At 35.0% G+C, this 20,454-nt stretch overlaps 1 long non-coding RNA gene across 1 annotated transcript in view; it reads right to left on the bottom strand.

Moving 5' to 3' along the window:
• Nucleotides 1-19,947, bottom strand: part of LOC131424774 (uncharacterized) — a 47,217-nt gene extending 27,270 nt beyond the window's left edge. Inside the window, exons 1-2 of the long non-coding RNA XR_009228308.1 lie at nt 19,819-19,947; nt 17,715-17,769 (exon numbers count right to left, since the gene is read on the bottom strand). This is a non-coding gene — a long non-coding RNA (uncharacterized LOC131424774). The remainder of the gene's footprint in view (nt 1-17,714; nt 17,770-19,818) is intronic.
• Between the last annotated feature and the right edge of the window lie 507 nt (nt 19,948-20,454).

The raw sequence follows: 20,454 nt of genomic DNA, 5'->3' as shown, positions 1-20,454 counted from the left end.
TACACGACAGAGGGTGTACTTTGACACATTATACATACATGGAGTACAACTCATTACAATTTTGATCCCACTCTTGTGGTTGTACATGACGTGGAGTTACACTTGTGTATTCATATAATATAAGCATAGGAAAGTTATGTGGATTCATTCTACCATCTTTCTTAATCACATCTCCCCTCCCTTCCCTTCATTCCCCTTTGTATGATCCAATGAATTACTATTCTTTCCTTCCCACCTTCTTGTCTGTTAGCATCCACACATCAGAGAGAACATTCGTCCATTTTGGGTGGGGGGATTGGCTTATTTCACTTAACATTTTATTCTCCAGTTTCCTCCATTTACTGGCAAAGACCATAATTCATTCTTCTTTATAGCTGAATAATATTCCATTGTGTATATATACCTCATTATCTTTATCCATTAATCTGTTGAAGGGCACCTAGGTTGGTTCCATAGCTTAGCTATTATGAATTGAGCTGCTATAAACATTGATGTGGCTGTGTCATTGTAGTATGCTGATTTGCCATTCTAACTGGAGTGAGATGGAATGCATGTAGTTTTGATTTGCATTTCTTTTGATTGTTACATATATTGAATATTTTCCATATATTTGTTGGCAATTTGTATTTCTTCTTTTTTTATTAGTTCTAGTCAGTTATACATGAGAGTAGAAAGTTCTTTGTTTCATTGTACACAAATGTTTATAGCAGCACAATTCACAATTGCTAAACCAACCTAAATATCCTTCAATATATAAATGGATAAAGAAACTATAATATATATACACAATGGGATATTACTCAGCATTAAAAGAGAATAAAATTATGGCATTTGTCGGTAGATGGAAGGAGCTAGAGAACATCATGCTAAATGAACTAAGCCAATCCCAGAAAAACAGGGGCCGAATGTTTTCTCTGATAAGTGGATGCTAATCCATAATGGGGGTGGGGGCATAGGATGAGTAGAGGAACTTTGGATGGGGCAAAGGGAGCAGGGGAGGAGTAAGAGGGTAGGAAAGGGTAGGAAAGATGGTGGAATGAAACCGACATCATTACCCTAGGTACATGTATGATTGCATGAATAGTATAAGACTCTATTTCATATACAACCACAGAAGCGAAAAATTCTGCTCCATTTGTGTATCAAATGATTTCTAATTCAGAAACCCTAGTAAACTCCCTCCTATCCTCTTTCCCATAGGTCTTTCCATCTCCCAAAACTGTGCTTAGACTCTCTCTCAACTCCCAAACCATCTCTCTGACAGCTTCACCTTCAAAGTTTTGAATTATGAAAATGAGTCAAATAATATATTATAGAAACAAAAACATCAAAACATTGAAAGTACAAAAGGAAAATAAAACTATATCCATAACTTCACCCACTCTCCACTGGTGCCCTCCCTCCATGATATGGATAAATTCTGCATTATGGCCTTCCTTACAGAGGGAGAAGATACCTGCCCCTACCTTCACTCAGATTCTGCTCAATAAAGGAAAGCAGTCAAACTAAAGCATGAAGAACCTTTCCTCCTTAAGAAGTAAGGCAGAGAAGAGACAGTTTCCTGTCTCTTCCTATATTGCATTTATAATGTAATATCATTTTATATCTGCGCTAGTTCCATATCCTCTTTCTCATTCCTATTCCCCAAAGCCTACTTCTAAAGTCCCAAGACCATTAAATTAAATAATATACACAGCAACCTGTAGCAAGTTCATTAAACTGAATAATTTAAATAAAGGGACAGGGAGACTCCCTTTATCCATAATACCAAAAAAAAAATGGAAAATGTAACATAAAAGTTATATCAGTCATTTTATATCCAGAAAACCTGATTTTCAAATGAAACTATGAGTGAACTCTGGCCTTTGCCCATTGACCAGCTCCCTAATCTTGGACAAAGAAACTCCATATTTCTGAACCTCACTTTCCTTATAAGATGAAGACAATGAAACATTGGGGGTGAGGACTAAAAAAAAAAAAAAATGATTCGCAAAATATTCTGCTTAGATTGTAAAATGTGTTCACTAAATTTTAGCTCCTTTTTGTCTGCCTACCTTGGTCAGTGTTTATTTTCATACATCAACTAAATGGATATGATTTTAAAATTCATTTGTGAGGTCCAGGCTAGCAAAACTCACACAATCCTCTCGCTTTCCTCCATCTGTCTGCCAACTGACATTCTTTGTTGCTAATCTAAGACCAAGCCATATGTTCTCCGTATGGGAGACTCTTTCCTGCCCAGGTGGGGAAGCAGACACAATGATCTAATAACTCTTTTCTGTCTCACTAGGGCAAGTCTTGGGAAAACTTCCAAGCATTGAGAGGTTCTGATGAGACACCACAAGTTTGGGTGACTATGTTGTTCATCAAAAAAAAAAAAAAATGTTTTTTCTTATTTCTTTTTTCCTCCCAAGATCCCCAAATCATGTTTCAATCCTGTCATTACCTGTTTCCTTGTCTCTGTTTAGTCTAGCAGACAGGTTGAGACTCTGAAAAAGATTTCAACATGGGATGTCTGAGTGGTGTCAAGACAGTATAGATGAAAAGTGTGCATTAAGAGCTGAAGGACTGAGTTAAGAGGTTCTGATCTATAAATCTCAAACCTGCAGCATCCCAGCCAAAAGAAATATTGCCACTCTGGAAAAGGACATTAAAAGTAATCAAAGAGGGAGTGCCACTGGGTAGTTAGAGCTGATTGTCACCATAATCAACCAAAAGTAAAATGCATGAGCGTAAGTCTTAAAAAGAAAAAAGAAAAGAAAAAAACCACAGTGGTAGAAAGTTCAAAGAATGTTTAGAAGAAAAAAAAATCAGTCAGACTACCATAAAAAGGCAGAAATATTAAATTGAGGAATAAATATTTACTTTTTAATGATGCTCTTATTCACTGGATCATAAATAAACCTAGAGCATCAAAGAGAAAATGGCAGATTATGAGAAAAAAACTCTGAAACACTATTGTTGTTTTGACAATTATATGAAACAAAAATGAGACTTTTCCTTTCTGCTTTCTTAATACTACATTCTTTTCAAAATTTTGAGAAGATTGAAATTTTGTGCTTAAATAATTCTTTGAAGCTAATTTAATAAAGAGCTAAATTCAGAAAAAAAAAAATGAGAACATACTAACAGTCAAAACCATCAATTTCAGATACAATATAGGTTTGTGTAACTAAATTGATCCCTTGTCTATCCAGTTACCTTCTTCTGCCTTCCAAATTTTTAACTTAATTTGCATTGTTTTAGCCCACATATCTGACCGAGGTAAACTACTTAAAATCTCTTAGCCTCTATTTCCACATCCACAATGTAGCAATTAAAATCTCTGCCAGCTAATTGTCTCATAGGGAGTATAATAGTAAAGGCATTTTTACAAAGTGTTTTACCTCTTCAAAGGAATTACACTAAGAAGTTTATTGTCATGTAGAATAAGCAGGGATTTATAAACCCATCTAATTGGCCCCCTGCAAAGAGTGTGACAGGCCTTGACCTTAAACCATGTGATCTGGCTCTAAATACATACCACAGTTAGGATCTGTATCCTCTATATTAATTGGTCATTAGACCATCACTACTATATTAACCAGACAGAGGATTTCTTCAGAAAAGATAGACTGAAAATTAGTTCAGTTTCTCAGGTGAAGACACTACAGATCACCAGATGCATAACCCTGCTGCATGTACAAGCCTGTTGGAGGAAGCTTCCCATCATTATTCTCTTCTCTTCCCACCACACAGTGGATTGCATTCTCCTGCCACTTCAAAGAAATATACAATTAACAAGAGTATATAATTAGTGTTTATGCTATACCCTGATGCCTCTCACAAGTAGAGACAGGACATGTACTCTCAGCTGTGTTGAGACTAGGGAGTACGCCACAGATCTTAATATTTTTCACATTCATACCTCCTAAGAGATAATTCAACAGAAGCATCTGTAGCATGTTGAGAGGCTTGTGCCTTTGAATTTATCTGAGTCTGTTCTTTTTAGGGAAGCATTCATACAACTGTCCATGAATGTGTTGATAAAAATTACTTCTACATTAGGTAGGGAGCTCAGTGCATTTACTGTGTGCATGAACCTGCTTAGTTCTAGACAGCAGGTCTCTACAAGGATGAGAGAGAGGGAGGGAGGGAAGAAAAGGCAGAGGGAGAGGGAGAGAGGGTGAGATCTGATATTATATTAAAGTACTTTATTTTTTCCTAAATTAGTTCTCTTTCTAGAAGATAATGCTGGATAGTTATCCATGTAATACTTTCATTATAACAGAATAGCAAAGAATTGCATTAGCTTCAAAAAAGATATGAACTGGAAAGGTCATTTTTGTGATAATGGAATTCATCAAGGAGACTGAAGAGACACTAGGAAAGATTCACAAAAGATGTCATTTTTTTCCTATCTTTTTTTTTTCTGATTACCTAAAGAACTTAGTCCTTATAAAAGTATACTTTTTTAATTCACCTGGAACCAGGCTTTTAGTTTATTAGGGATCTCACTAAAAAGATATGAGGCATTTTGGTCTAACTGAATTGCACTGGGTCATCAAGAGGATCTGAATATTTAACATTGAGCAAAGAGGATTCTCCATCATGTTTGATTTCTAACCATTTATATCCCCAAAATAGCCTTTCTTTTCCAGAAATTAAAGCACCACTTTGTGGGGGATGTCCAATCTGTAGGGTTCTAAATTTACTTCAAATATTTTAGGTTTTGCATTTAAGATAAGTCTTAAACCTTTGAAGCCAGCATCTCACATCCAACTCATAGAATTTCAAATAATACCAAACTCAACACATGTATGTCTTGTAGAAGTGTTGTGGGGTTCTTACAAGTTATTGTCAAAAACAACATCACTTTCAATATCTTCAGGGTTTTCTTAGTCATTGGTGAAGTTCAATTATGTTTTAGTGAATACTAAACAATTTATAAAAATTTGCAAGATTCACCACTGTTCTCTACGTGTCTAATCTGCAAATATTCATTTGGGTTTAACCTCTGTTGAATCTTACCAGCTACATGACCTTGAGGAAAAAATCTTGAATCTCAATTTCTTTAATCCTAAAATGGGAAGGCTCATTATTTTTTTAATATTTTTTGTAGTTGTACACAATAACTTTATTTTATTTACTTATTTATTTTTATTTTTAGATCGAACTCAGGGCCTTGCATGTGCAAGGCGAGCACTCTACCACTGAGCCATAATCCCATCCCCAGAAGGCTCATTCTTGAAACATCACATAAGAAATTGGGATAAATTGCATAAGATCATGTAAGGGCTAAGTTGTCACTTCTAAAATGCCACTCCTCTTATATTTTTTATTTTTCCTTTTCTTTCTTTTGAGATGAGAATCCTACTCAATCTCTAAACCCACTATATTTTTTTAAGATTTATTTTTTAAACTTTTATCTACTTATTTATTTATTTATTTATTTTTATATGGTGCTAAGGATTGAACCCAGTGCCTCACACATGCTAGGCAAGTGCTCTACCACTGAGCCACAACCCCAACCTCAAACCTACTACATTTTAATGAAACAAACTGTGAGACATATGTCCATCCATTCTCGTGCTTTCAGGTCAAAGGAAAACTTTCTCTGCACTTTGGGAGGACAAATTCTGTAGACATTTCCTGCTGTGGGCAAGACAGTACAGGCTGTGCACTACAGCTGAAATCCCTGTAATGTCAGAGCAGAGCAATGGAAGTCAGCACACCAAGTCAGGGTAGATTCATGGGCAAATAGGGAGAAAAGATGCTGTCCGCTTTGAGGACAGCATCAACTCGCAAAGACAGAAGCAATATTAATGTAACATTCTAAAAAATGTTCTACATGTCTTGCAGGAGAACTCATTCTGCTAACATTATATGCATTATATGCTACCGGTGCCTAGTATTATTTGGTCCACACCAAGAGACAAAATAGAGTCTGCTTCTGATATTCCAAAATTTCATTACAAAGCCATTTGTTTGCAATCTCAAAGTCTCTTATCCATAGTAACAATAAGGTAAGTAATGCTTAGGTTTCCACACAAGTTTAACAAGTCTATGTATACCTGAAATGCTTAACCATTCTGAAAATTAGAGGAAAGTAGGGCAAGCAATTAAATAACACAAAACTGGGTGGAAAAAAAAATTAATTATCCTGGATCTTGAAAAAAATGGAGCTTATTTAGAAAGGAGAAAGAGATTGACAGCTTTAGAATTCTGGAGGAAAAACTCCAGAATATTTTCCAGGACCCTCAAGGTTTTTATGCATCAATCTTGAATTTTTTTAAAAAATGAAGACTTAATATCTCCCCCCTCCCCCGACACACACACACTGGGATTGAACTCAGGGGCACTTAACCACAGAGCCACATCCCCAACCCTTTTAGTATGTTTATTTAGAGATAGGGCCTCACTGAGTTGTTTAGGGCCTACCTAAGTTGCTAAGGCTGGCTTTGAACTCATGATTCTCTATCTCAACCTCTTGAACCACTGGGTTTACAGGCATCTGCCACCAGGAAAGCCTTAGTATTCGTTGGTAGTGATGTTCTCACTCTCACTTAGCTATGATCACAGGCATTTGAGGGATCCAAATGGAGACATACACAAGTAAGAGAGGAAGAGAAGGCAGAGGAAAGAGAGTTTAGAGACGGACCTACACAAGAATAAGAAAATGGAAAAGAAGACCTAAAGCAAAAGGCATAGATGAATGAAATGGGGGTAAAATGGCCCAAAGCAGTGTTAACTGTGGTCTTCAATGGGCAAAAATTAACAACACAAGCAAAATATACCAAGACTTTTGTGAACTAGCAAAGATAGGTTCAACTCATGTAATATGCCAATCTCAAAAAAATAAGCTTCCTCTAAAGAAATTTTCTTTTGAAAGTCAGTGCAGGCTATAGATGAGAGGTCAGTATTTGAAGGGCAAGGGAGAAGGACCCAAAAGCAAACTGAGTACAAACACAGAATAGCCTATAAGTCAGGTGCTCAAAACTTGGGGAATGCCAGCACTTTAAGGAATAACATCTATACAGAAAATCTGAAAAGCAGACTAAGTGCCCATAAATATATGTACATCAAAATGGATGTTGAAAAGTTAGGATGCTCCCACACATTTTAAAAATCTTTTACACAAAAGAAATAGTAAGCATGCAGAAAGAGCTAAGTAGAAGAGAGTGCAAACATATTAACCATTAGGCCAATAATAGCATCTGGCATTGCCAGTTGTCATGAAATGTCTTGATATATTTCAGTGGTTAATAAAAGGATATTACCATGTGATAACTGATGGTTTTATACCATTGTCTGACTGGCCTACAAGTTGCTGAAACAGCAAAGCATTTTATGAGCACTCTAAGAAGCAAATACTAGAAGAATATCTTTTAGCATTGAAATTTTAAGAGTAGATACAGAATACCTTGCATACCTCCTGTGCTTGACACAGTTTCCCATCAAGAGGGCTGCAGCTGAAACAGTGTGGGACCATTATGCTTTGGAGAATGTGACAGGGAAGCCTGGGCACTTTAACAAAAAGAAGGGAAACAAAGGAGATGGTATGACATCAGTCTACCCACAGCAGTCATAGGAAAAACTCCATGTTAAAATCAGGACAGTTCCCTGTTATCTGCAAAAAATTGCATTTGTGGGTTTTTTTTTTTTTTTACAAGATTTATATTTAACATGTGGCATATTGGTCAATCTAAAAGAAGCATGCAGTCAATTGAGAATCAATCCCTAAAATTACTAAATATTAACAAAAATTTTAATTCAATGTGGCTAATGATTTACCAAGTTGTTCCATTGCTGTTTTGCAAGTGGATTTTTATTGGCTTTGTGAAGAGAATAAGAATCATGCTTAACCATTAGGTACAGCATAGTGTGTATTTAATCTACATTCTGGCTAATAGGATTTCAGTAGACACCAAAACACATATAGCAGGGTGGAAGGATACTTTTTAAATAACTAATCCTGTAAACAAATATAATTCTTATTATTACAAACAATGAAATAATTAGTTATTGCTTTTTTTAGGAAACCTTATCTTATAAGAAAAACGTTGATAAAGTAATGGGTGTTATTAGTATTAGTATCATTAATGTTGATTAATATTAAACTTATAGTAAAAAGAAATAATAATTAATTTGGTTGCTACCGAGTTCTATACCTTATACCTTTACCTGTAATGTTGTTTGTTCTTGCTCATAACCACTCTGTGTGAAAGGTGTTCTTATGGAAGGAACTAAAACTCAGAGGGTAACTGGCCTAATGTCACTTAACCAGGATGAAGTTTCAAGTCCAGATCTGCTTGGGCTTTTTCTCTCATGTTGCAGATAAGTATAGATAAGATTGCCTTTGGGTTTCTATTAAAATACCAATTCCATAAAAACTAGAGAAGAGTACACCTTACTTTTTGTTTATGCTAACTGTAAAGATAACCAATTGTAAGCCGACAGAGGGCAGTCTCCATATAAAATTAACTGACAGTCTAGGCTAACTGCTGCTTCCTCTGAGTTGACTTGAACTCCTGGTGCTGCCACACCCCACCTTAGAACAAGTTTAACAATCTTGGCCTTCTCCATACCATATGGTCCAGTGGAGCTTAGGACAATTGGGGTACAAATCCTGGTCCTGCCACTTTCTGTGTATCTGGGAATGTGTCATTCAATATCTTGGAATTTCAGTGTTCTCATCAAAAAACAAGGAGATTTAGCACAAACTTTGGGGCTGTCACAATTAGGAACATGTATGAGAAGTAACTTGACAATGATTAGGATAAATTAGAATAATGAATTGGGACTTTTCTTGTACTGTGTTAAAAGTGCAAGTCGTGTGGTAGCTGAGGGTCCTGGGCTAAGGAAAGACCTCTGCTGAGTTAGTTGTCCTCTATTGAAGCCCATAAAGGAGGAAAAAGAAAAAGGGTCTTAAGCCCAAGGTAACTTCTATACTAGCAAATGAAGACAAGGTGGCCTACTTCTTCTAGCCTATCGGAGCTAAAAAATGTTGGCATTTTGACCTGTGAGCTTGTACTATATATTAACTCTCTATTAACTGGCTTCCTTAGCTGGCTGTTGCTGTTTTCTTTCTGGACAGAGTTTTGGCTAATATCCCATTCACACCTGCAAATGTCTGCTCTATCAGCAAATATGTCACTGTGCAAGTTGTCCCTTCTTGGAACTTTAAGTTTTCTAAATAATACAAATTTAATCAATGCTCATGAAATACACCTGTCTTACGTATAAAACTATACCTTCTTAGAACATAGAGACTTATCTTTGCTTGAATCTTCTAAAATGAAAATATATATATATATATATATATATATATATATAACTCCAAACCAATTTTTTTTCAAATGAACCTTTCAAATAATATTTTTCATTGTAACACAAGAAATATAAAAATAAGAAAAATCAGAATTTATTACTCATATTCACTTCAAAACTTCCCTGAAACTTAGTATTTCAGAAAAGGTAAGTTACCAGTTATATAAATACCGAAAATGATCTAACAAAGCCAGTGGATATTTTTAGTTTTATTCTTAGAATGGGTTTAGCCTCAGGGCTTACCTCCCAACCCAGGCAGGTTGGAAAACTACAAAAAAAGGTTTTATAAGTAACAATCAAGGCGATGAAAAGTTCTCTCTCAGTATAGAAAACCTATGTTGTATTTAAAAAGAACTGGGTATCACCTGTCAAAACTCATGCCTGAGTTAGCCTACATGAGTAACAAGTATGGTGCAAAACATTGAGATAAATGGGATGCTGGTCTCCAAATCTCTGAATCTCCAAATCTCTAAGTACCCTAGATTACATTTTGCTCAATTTTAAGGGAAAAGAGTTGGAAAAGTGCTACCTGTCTGAACTTTCTCCATTACCTCAGACCATCCCCATTTAAAAATTAGAAATTAAGATGCAGAAATTGTGAATCACTTAAGCTAAAATAAAGTCAGTAAACTCTGCCCCATTTTCTGAGCACTCTGTTCTGAAAAGGGAAATATATAAATAACTTTTGAAAATGTTTAAAAATGTATCAGGGGTTGGAGGTATAGTGCAGTGTTTACGTAAAGTAAGGGCTTGGCATGCATGAGGTCCTGGGTTCCATCTCGGGACCATCCTCCAAAAAGACATATCAGTGTGTAAAAGTTTGCTTCTATTAAGAAGAAAAATTATCTTAAGTCATAGAAGGAAGGTTTCAACATAGATTTTTTTAAATGATGCTGAAATATGCTTTGAGGAAAGGATGTGAGAATTTCTAAAAAGAAATTATCGAAAGCTATTTCTTGGTTTGGTTTAAGTGCTAGCCAAAGACAAGTTGCACTATATGACTTCCTGAAAATTCTCAGAGTTCAGAGTCTTTGAAATTTAACCTGGAAGCTTTAAGACAGTTCTTTTCTTTATTAATTGATTCTTATGAAAAATATTTGCTGAGTGCCTACTACACACTAGGTCTTAAGCAAAGTGCTCAGGCACGCAAGGATGAACATGATGCTGTAACACAAGGCTCCTGACCTGCAGACTCTCCCACAGAGAATGAGGTTCCCACTGAATAGGGTGGGGGTCACACAGTGAAGAAAGGACTGTTGTCTCCACTGTTTGCATCAGTTTCTTCTATAGCTCCCTCACTGAAGCCTCTTTGTGCCGCCCGGCTGCAGCAAAATAACCGGGGGGGGGTGACGAGCAACTTGTGTAGATCATACAGCAGGAGTGGGAGCCGTTTATTGTAGGACAGGAGGGGTATATATACATTCCACACAGCTTATCTTAATTAACATAAACTAGATACAGCAGTCAACCAATAAGGAATCTCCACACTTAATGGCTCGCTGGTGTTACTTCACAAACCACTCCCTCTGGCAAAATGCCAGGCGCCATCTTGACTTGTTTACAGACTCTAACATCTCTGCCCTTCCTATTTAGTGTCCTACGAAGTCCTGCCCCATCTTGCAGTTTGCTTTATGCCAACCTCCCAGTTTTCACCACCCTACCCCAGTAGACAAGTCTATGATAGGAATATACTGAGTCTTAGTAAATACATTCTTAACAAATGTTTAAGTCATAACCATTCTGTTTTGGGAATGAGGGTTATACTTTAAAGCAGGATGTTTATTAATAACAAGTTAATAATTCTCTAAAGAAAAAATACAATGAAGGGAAGCTATTTAGTCCACTTGTGGGGGATAATTGATGAAAGACATAATTCTTGGGACACTTTAAATTATACCACTATAAACCTTGTTCTATTTCCCTTTTTTCTCAGAATGCCAAACCTGAGTTTCAAATAGCTGAAGCTCCATAGATCCTCTGCCTAAACATCTCATCAGTCTTCTATGTCATCTGGAATGAATATCAATTTTTAAACACTGTGTAGATTTGTACTTTCATGTAAGAATTTTACTTCTTTGGAGGACCCTTAAAAAATGCTTCCTGCTTCCATGATTTGAATTGAAATCTCATAGGAAACAAAATATAATAATAATAATAATAAGGCATTGCTGAAATTCTGTTCACTCATTGCCTATTCAACTACCACTCAGTTCAAACTACATAGACATAGGCTATATCTATGCCATTTGAATGACAGGTTAAAAATGCAATCAGACGTCTGCATGTTTCCAAGTATTCAAGTGTTTGGCATTATGTAGACAAATATATGGATGACCGCCAAGTTGTTAAAATGCTGGAGATGGTTTGGGAAGACCTTCTCATTACCTAAAGTATTCCACAAAGGGCAAAATATCTTCACCCCAGTTTTCCTGTGGAGACTATGGAAAAAGTGATTTGGAGAAAAGATAAAGGGGATCTGTCTTCCTGTGTAGTATCAGATACTGGCCCAGAATAAATGCTTTTGGCTAGTCTGATAGGTAAAATTATCTGCTTCTAAATTTCAACGTCTGGCATTTCTCCACTGTAGCTGACCTCATGATGCTCTGTTCCCTGAAAGGCATTTCTTTCCTTCCCGAGCTTTCTCCATTAGCCAGGCAAGTATGGATAAAACTGGTCCTGCAAATGTAGGTTTCTTAAAAGCAAAGGAACATATATAGCTGTATTTCATTCACATTAATTTTTAAAAATTCTTTACATTTGGATGAAATTAACCCTATTTGCAGCACAAAACTGACAAGCCTATATAGACTTTTAACACCCCATTAATCTTACTTTGTTAGACTGGGGCATACACCAGCCAAAAACTGGAAATTTGATTAGCTGGTCCCATTCATTAACTATCTCATGGGTATGGCATTTTAAAATATTTTCCAGATATACAAAAGTTGCATTACTATTTTTTAAAAGTCTATATGGAGTTTGCAAAAAAATTAAAAAAAAAACAATTTCCTCATGAAATAGTTGCACTTTAGCTACCAAAAATATTGAATTTCTTTTAGGAATTTTTTTCACTGATAAATAATAATCTAGAAGAGAACTATGTAGACTGAACTTTGATTTTTCAGTAACCTTTTAGTTTGGGGCATTTTTTTCACCAAATCCTCTAGATTTATCAGGATCTAGTAAAAAAAAATCAGTGGCTATTTGATAATAATTCTCAATTTTATACAATACTATGGAGTTTTCAAAAAATCCTTCTGATGGACATGAATCCAATTGGAGTCATTTTGAAATGGATAGTCAATTTATTGGATTAGTTGATAAGGTGACAAAAATCTCTTCTAATCAGATGGATATCTTCAGTGACTCAAAAAAGGCTTTTTCATACATCTCGAACTCATTAAAGCCTTTGTAAATCTCACGAATGACTTAATGGTACATTTTATGTCCCTTTCTTCTTTTGTGATTTTTAAACAGCTTAGCAAATTGTTCCTAGAGCAAACTGTGTATCAGCACAAATGCTTCAATTCAGAAGGTAATGCAGCCCTCTTGCTCATAAGAAGCTGCCCAACCAAGCTGAAATCAGGGAGGATACCAGAACTAACCTATTTTAGATTCTCTGAGACCAGAAAAATAAGTTGTAATGCACAAGGGCATTTTCTCCTGGAGGTTTCACCTGAGATTTCCATCTCTTCTCTCATCTCCACATTAAGCAAAAAGAATAGAAGCGTGGCCTGCGGCAAAGCAAGGCCTTTCCCTCCAAACTCCTGAATAGTGTCACATTTGGTGAAAGCAGATGATTTAACAGAGTGACTTACAACAGATATATTCACCTGAGGAATATTCTAGCTTCTCAGCAATATCACTAGGCAGTTAAAGGCATATGACCTTTTTGGCTATCCTGCTATTTAACTCATTGGCTAAACCCTTCTACAGAAACAAGTGTGAGCACTAATAAAAACCAACACCCATTTCATTCTGCCAGTATTCAAATTAATACCCATTCCTTGTTGCCTCCTGTGACAGCCTGGAATATACCCTTTCTATCATGGAGGAACCTCTGCAGTGGTCTCTCAAGGCTCAGCAACATCAATATTCTGAAGTTACTGCCTTCACTTCAAGTGGGAACAGAAGACAATGGCTTTTCTGGGTTTCAGGTCACTTCCTGTGACATATAGGATCCCCAGAAACACTATAAACCTCTATCTGACCTACTCACACATCACCCAACTCAGACTCAATAACAAAATCACCAAATACCACACTAATGCTGATGACTATTTTTAATCATGAAAGGTGTACAGCTATTCTCTTATAATACAAAAACATCCATCAATCATATGACATTTTGAACATATGTCATTCTAAAATTTGCAAAGTTTTAAGCTAGCTCCTTTTAAGCATAAAAAATCTTTTCTGATCATTTGCATTTCATAAAATAAACCTAATCATGCCAGAAAGCACAGGTTTTAAATTTGCAAATGCCTATAAATTTGGCTGAGTGAGGTTTTATAAGAAAATCACAAATTTTATATGACTCATATATATTATTTCTCTCCATCTGTACTCAGCCCAAACAATTATATTTTGTTAATAACCAATTCATCATACAATTTGCATTTTAAAATATATTTTTTAGGCTTAAATTTTAACTTGTTTCTTAGTTCAAACATTTCACATCTTACTTGAAAGAAGTTGCAGTGAACTTTAGCTGAGGAGTTTCACATATTCTCCTCATCTCAAATGCAGTCTCTGCAGGGAATAATTTCCTGTGGGAAGTAACTGTAGGAGTATCTCCACTGTTCTATGGAAAAGTAAGAACAGCTGCAAATTTTTAAAGAATAACCTATATAGAAAAATGTCAAACTAGGGGCATTTCTACCTTTCCCCTGACTAAACACAGCCATCATTCTTTAAGCACTCACTAAAGGAGAATTTGTTAACCCAGATGATGTCTCAAAACCAGGCCAGATATCACTAAACAGAAATTCAATAGTATTTTTCTCAGTACTATGGAAAATACTTTTAAATACCATTTATCATGTCTAGTTTAAAATGATTAATGAGGTGTACATTTCTGTTTCTTTCTCTCCCTCTCTTCTCTTTATCTCTCTTCTTTCTCCCTCCCTTACTCTCTCCCTCTGTCCTTCTCTCCCTCTTTTCCTCTCTTTAGATTAGTAATCACATATTAAAGTTGCAATTCTTTCTGGGTTTACTGTATATGGCAAAATTATGTGAAGGGGGATGCTTGTCCTACTCTGTTGAATGGAAAAAAAATGAATATGTATATGTATATATAGAATTTGAATATATGTGTATATACACATGAATAATATGGCTATTTTACATGTGAATATTAACATATATAGTATTTAAAGTATATAGTATTGTTTTTGTATACATACGTAATTTCTGAATTTCTCTCATTTGGTGGTTAACCATCCTAAAATGAAAAGGTAACTCTTAAAATACATGTATATAATATTTGAAACATGTTTAGAACAAAGGAGCAATGTTTGCTTAGGCAAGAGTTGCTCTGTTTGGCAAATTGTTAAATACCACCTAAATTATACCCATGAGAATTTCTAAACTATACTTAGAATTTTGAGAACTCTGTTAGGAGAACGTCTGTTAATAGTCTGACACATGAGCTCACTTGCAAACATATAGATTTGTTGTAATCCATATTAGTATTTCAGATAATCGCTCCAGAGTGTTTTTTTTAAAATCACTTTTAAATCAAACAGCATAGCAGACTGTAGGTATCAAAATTAAACATAAGTGAAGATGAAGTCATCCCTTACACACTCTTTTACTCAGTTGAGTCCTTTTACTTTGGGTCATGTTTTGTTGTCACTGCCTTTTGAAAGATGAAAAAACACATTTTTCTAAAAATTGTGCTATTTATTTAACAGCATTGTCAGGGACAGGGCAAGGATTTCATTTATGTGTAATATACTATATTGCTGAATATTTTCTCTGAAATGGAAGTATAGTAAGGATGAAAAATGTCAATATAATAAGATTAAAGGGTATTACAGGTGGATTTTTTAAATGTAAAAACTGAAAATAAAAAGAAAAATCCTGGGAAATAAATTGAAAGAGTATGATTATTGCACTATTTAGCTTCTTATTTCTTTGTGTGTTTTTTCACTAATCAACATCATTCACCTCAATAAACAAAATGGAATCATTTGTTTCTTTTAAACTGAACCCCCATAAATATTAGATCCATGCAATAAAAATTGTTGACTTGCAATTTGTAATGTAGAATAGAAACAATTGAATGAATATGGGTTGCAGAAATACTGTAGACAAAGTTTAAATGTGAATCCTACACCTGAGCAAGAACAGCTCTTATGAAGCTAAGCATTAGTAACAGAACCAATGTTATATTAAAGGAGACGCCAAATTTTGGCCCATTCCATATAAGGGCAATGTTGAGGAAACTGGAGAATTAATTGGATCTTATGACTTCATTCAGTTTCACAGAGACAAGGTTTCTGAGCTTATAAAACTGCACTGTAAACCCAGCTACTAAGATTCCATCAGTTTTCTCAGAACCTAAATTAAATACTACCAGAAATTTGGTCCAAAGATAGAGTACACTGTAACTATGGGTAAAATTTAGGAACCATGCATCAATGCTTCTCTGTGTTCTTCATAGTGCTTAGTGCTAGGGAAGCAGAAGATGCTTTTTGAATTCCTCCGTTCAACACCCAAGAATGCTTTATACACAAGAGAAAAAAAAAAAAAAGAAAAGAAAAAAGAAAGAAATCTGCAAGATGATGTGATATGATCACAATTTGAGGCCAGTGTGAAAAGTTTGGCAAAAGGCACCTCACAAAAAAATGTTTTATGGCAAAAAGTAACTGAAGAGTCAGTATCAAGTTAGAAAGTATTATAAAAATAGTTTACGTACCTAGAGAAAACCTTTTCCACATGAGGAAAAACAAATTTAAATGTTTAAGGTGTGTTGAAATTCCAAAACAGCGTGTCAATATTAAACTAAGTTGATTTAAAATGGTACTTGTACTGATAATGATTTATCTACATTATTTTTCATTAAAGGAGGAAAAAAAATGATGAGGTAAAGGATAAGAATGAGTAAAAGAAAAAAAATAGTCCTGTTTAATTTTATGAATAAAATAATTCAGAAGAGAACTCTTTGGGCTTTTGTATCAGTGTAATTTTTTACTTTAAAATTCTCATAACTGATTATTTTTATCTATTCACTAAGTGAAGAAGTATAGATCAATACTAATTCAAGGAATAATCTCTTTTTCATGTTAAAAGATGAAATAATAGTAGATGAGGCAAAGAAACAAGTACTTGAGTAACATCAGCATGTTATCTCTATCCAATCTGCATAAGTAAGGTACACATAAAACTATTTGCAATTTATAAAAAAAAAAGATTTGGAAAACATTTTGACATAGAACTCACTAAGAAGAGACATATTGATCCACGAAGAAACATTCTTGGCAAAAGCCAGCTCTCAGCTAAAGCTCAGATGTGGGGATATTCACAGAGCTCCAGACCAGTGCTATTGAAGTTGTCTTCCTTATTGAAAAGAGCTGCATAAAGGAAACTAGAAACTGACAAAAGGGGAATTTTTTTTAATTTCATATTCTTAGTAAAACTTGAGAGTGTTAGGTTTATACCCACAAAACCTATACGACCATATTATTACCCACAGAGTTGGGAAACAAAGCCATATAACTTTTTGAGGTATTTTAAAGAAAGTGTCACAAAGGTTAATCCAATTTTACAAGAAAGCCTTCTCTTAGGTCTCCGGAAGAAACTTTTAAATGTAAAATCTACTCTCTTGTGTCTGTTAATCCTTTGCACCTATGATTAGTTCCTGCCTATGTTATCCAATAAAAAGATTTAATATAGGTCAAAGATACCTGGAGCTTATTCCCCTTTTAACAAAAATCAATATCCCAAAGAAACACAACTTGGCATTTATAGGCATTGGCTTGTATCTCAATAGATAATAATAGTAACAACAACAACAACAACAACAATATAATGAAGCTGGGTTCCCTAGTTGCATTAACTGGATTATAAAAACAAAATAAAATAAAAGTTAGAAGATTATAAGCGTTGAAAAAACCAAGCTTTCTTGGAGATTTTGATCAGCATCTGAACAGAGTAACTAGGCTTCTTAATTAAATATTAAGAACTATCACTCAGTGCAGGGAAAACAGTGATGATTATGTAATAGCTTTCTATTGAGATTATTCTTGTCTAGCATGTGGATTATTTCACATAACACTTCACAAGTTTTGATACTTCTGACATCTTAATCTAAAGTAGATACTGTTTAAAATCCTGTGATCACTAAAGTACTCTAAAATATGAGCTATTTAAATATGTATTTCCTGGCAATTAATGCCTACCGGTGACAGTGACCAAATGCTTCATTACAGGATGGTAAATGAAAAGCAGCCACAGCTGAAAAGGAACATAAGAGAATTAGCCAGGACTTTTTCCCCTGTAACATTTCATGTTGCCACAGAATAAACAGACTTAACAGTAGTTCTTTAACCTTCTTTAAAAGCATGATGATGGGCAATTTCCTACATAAAATATTAGATTTTAAATATAGTTATTAATCAAATTCAATATCCAATTCAGGATTCCATGAAAACTTGTCAAATATACAGAGAAAAAGGTCAGATTAGTTTACATACTATGGTAAATTATTCTTCCATTTGACTATATGATTTTTAGACAGACATTGTTTTGAAGCCTAGCAGAAAATAGAAGATTGAATCAGAAATGGCAAATATTCACCCATTATGTAAGGAAAAAGGAAATACAAAATCACTGAGTTAATACTTTGTCTATTTGAATTAAACAAAATTTTAAGTGTGTTACAAAACGCAACCTGTACAAACAGCAACATTTTAACTACATAGACAATTAATTTAACCTTGGAAAAGAATAAGACTAGATGAAATGCACCAAATCATTAACCATGTGTTTGGGTAATGAGACTAGTAATGACTTTGTTTCTCTTCCTTTGTGTTACTTCTAAATATCTTAATAAATAGGACTCATTTTAAAGAACAAGTGTATTATTATAAGAAAAATTTTCTTACCCAAGAAATAATTTCAATTTTTACTGGTGCTTTTAAGAAATTTTACTGATGCTTTGCTGCTGGGAGCCATTAGCCAAGTAGGTATGACAATTTCCTTGCCAGCGTACCCCATGTTGCTGACATGTTGCAGTGACATTGAATGTTAAGTGACCTTGCTCAAGGACCAAGGCAGATTAGGGTGTTCCCGGTTTTAAGATAATCGTGTTTAGGGCGTTCCCAGTTTAGGTTCCAGGTTTAAGGTTTAAGATTATTCCTGCTGGGAATAGGGCGTATCCTGCTGCCTGAGTTCCCCTTGAGTTCTCACGGGATTCAGACAGTATATTTTGGAGATAGAAGCCCAGTGGAGGTGAATTTGGGAGAGAAGGTGGATTTGGGAAGAGAACGTGGATTTCCCCAGAACGTGATTGTAGACGGCTGGTGTGAGTTCGGGAATAAAGAGTTGCTGTTTGAATCTACAAGCTGTGTGGTGGCTCGTGATTGTGTGCCCAGCCAGACTGCGGCATTTGTGCCCAGCCAGAGTGCGGCACTTTGCTTTAGTGGTTGTTTCTATTGAGAAATACATAAGTGTTTAGTCTAGTTTTGCAGGGAAGACAATTCCTCATGTACACTGCCTTAACATAGGAGTTCTGAGGTTCAAATCACAAATTAAATATCTTCCAGAAACATATTTAATATACACAAGATGAATTCTGTGTTTCATTTTACTTTTCCAAGTATGTTATCTTTTCACTGTTAAATGTTGGCTTCTTTTCAGTAAACAGTGCATTTGGCAAGAGCTGGAACATTTTCTCAACTGTGCAAGTGATGATTAATGATTCAGTGCTCAACAGCATCATGATCATTTTCACTAGATTCCTAGTTTAAATGTATGTGTGTGTGTATGTATATGTATATGTGTATATGTGTGTGTGTGTGTGTGTGTGTGTGTATATATATATATATATATATATATATAAAAGCATATATATACACACACATATACATACAATTGATATATCTATATATTAATTTTATGGATATGTATATCAATTATATATGCATATACATATAATTGATACTTTCCTTCTTCAAATGTATATTTGTAGAAGGGTAAGATCCAACTAAGGTCATGTGGCACAGATAGTCATGTACTTAAATAGAAGTATCTTGTTATCTTGAATCAATTCTGCTTTCCCCCTACTTCTGAAAAGTAGTTTATTAATGTAAATATATTATAATACATGGACCTTTCTTTTATATTAATAATGCTCATATACCTACCCACAATAGTAAACATTTTTGGTGACACCAACACATTCTAAGCATGTAAGCACATGTGAGAGACATATAAGATAATGACTGTAGAGCTTATCATTTATGGAGAGATTCTGAAGTACCAAGGACTGAGTCAAATACTCACAGATGCAGTCCACTGAGGCTTTTCTACATTTCTGTTAGAAGTTGCTGTGCCTACTTCATAGATGAAGAAACCAAAGAGACCAGAATTTGAAAGCCTCAGAGCTTGTGAACAGTGGCAGGAGTGTAGGGGGAGGGGGTTAAAAGAATCCTGTCCAATTTAAGGCCCCAGGGATTCCTGCTATGCTGTGGTATCTAGGTCACATTGCTGAATGGGGCAGCTTGTGGTCTGGATGGGATGACAGACCTGGGTAACAACAGTAACAACCTTATTATCTTAAGTGAGATAGTCATTTGTTCTACAGTGCAGGAAGTTTGAAGAAGAAAAAAAAAATCCCTAACTTGAAGAAAACTGAATGCTCAGAAGGGAGAGGTTAAATAACTTGGGGTATATGCTACAGTTTTGTTTTGTTTTGTTTTTTCAAGAGATTTGGGGGGTGGGGGAGCAAATTTCTTCTGTCAGTTTTTGGCCACCAACTTTCAGATGAATTTTAATGTCAAGTACATAGTGGTTTTGTTTTTAAATGATCATTAATAACTACTTTTGGTAACCCTTCACTTATATCCACATAACTACTTCTCATTGCTACCCCTAGGTAACTTGTTTATTATTTTTACATTTTTCCTTTTCTAATATAAT

The sequence above is a fragment of the Marmota monax genome, unplaced genomic scaffold, assembly GCF_021218885.2.
Source record: "Marmota monax isolate L192 unplaced genomic scaffold, Marmota_monax_Labrador192_F-V1.1 WCK01_AAM20220418_F8-fsc00006, whole genome shotgun sequence".
Taxonomy (NCBI): Eukaryota; Metazoa; Chordata; class Mammalia; order Rodentia; family Sciuridae; genus Marmota; species Marmota monax.
This window is presented reverse-complemented; position numbering and strand designations above follow the sequence as displayed.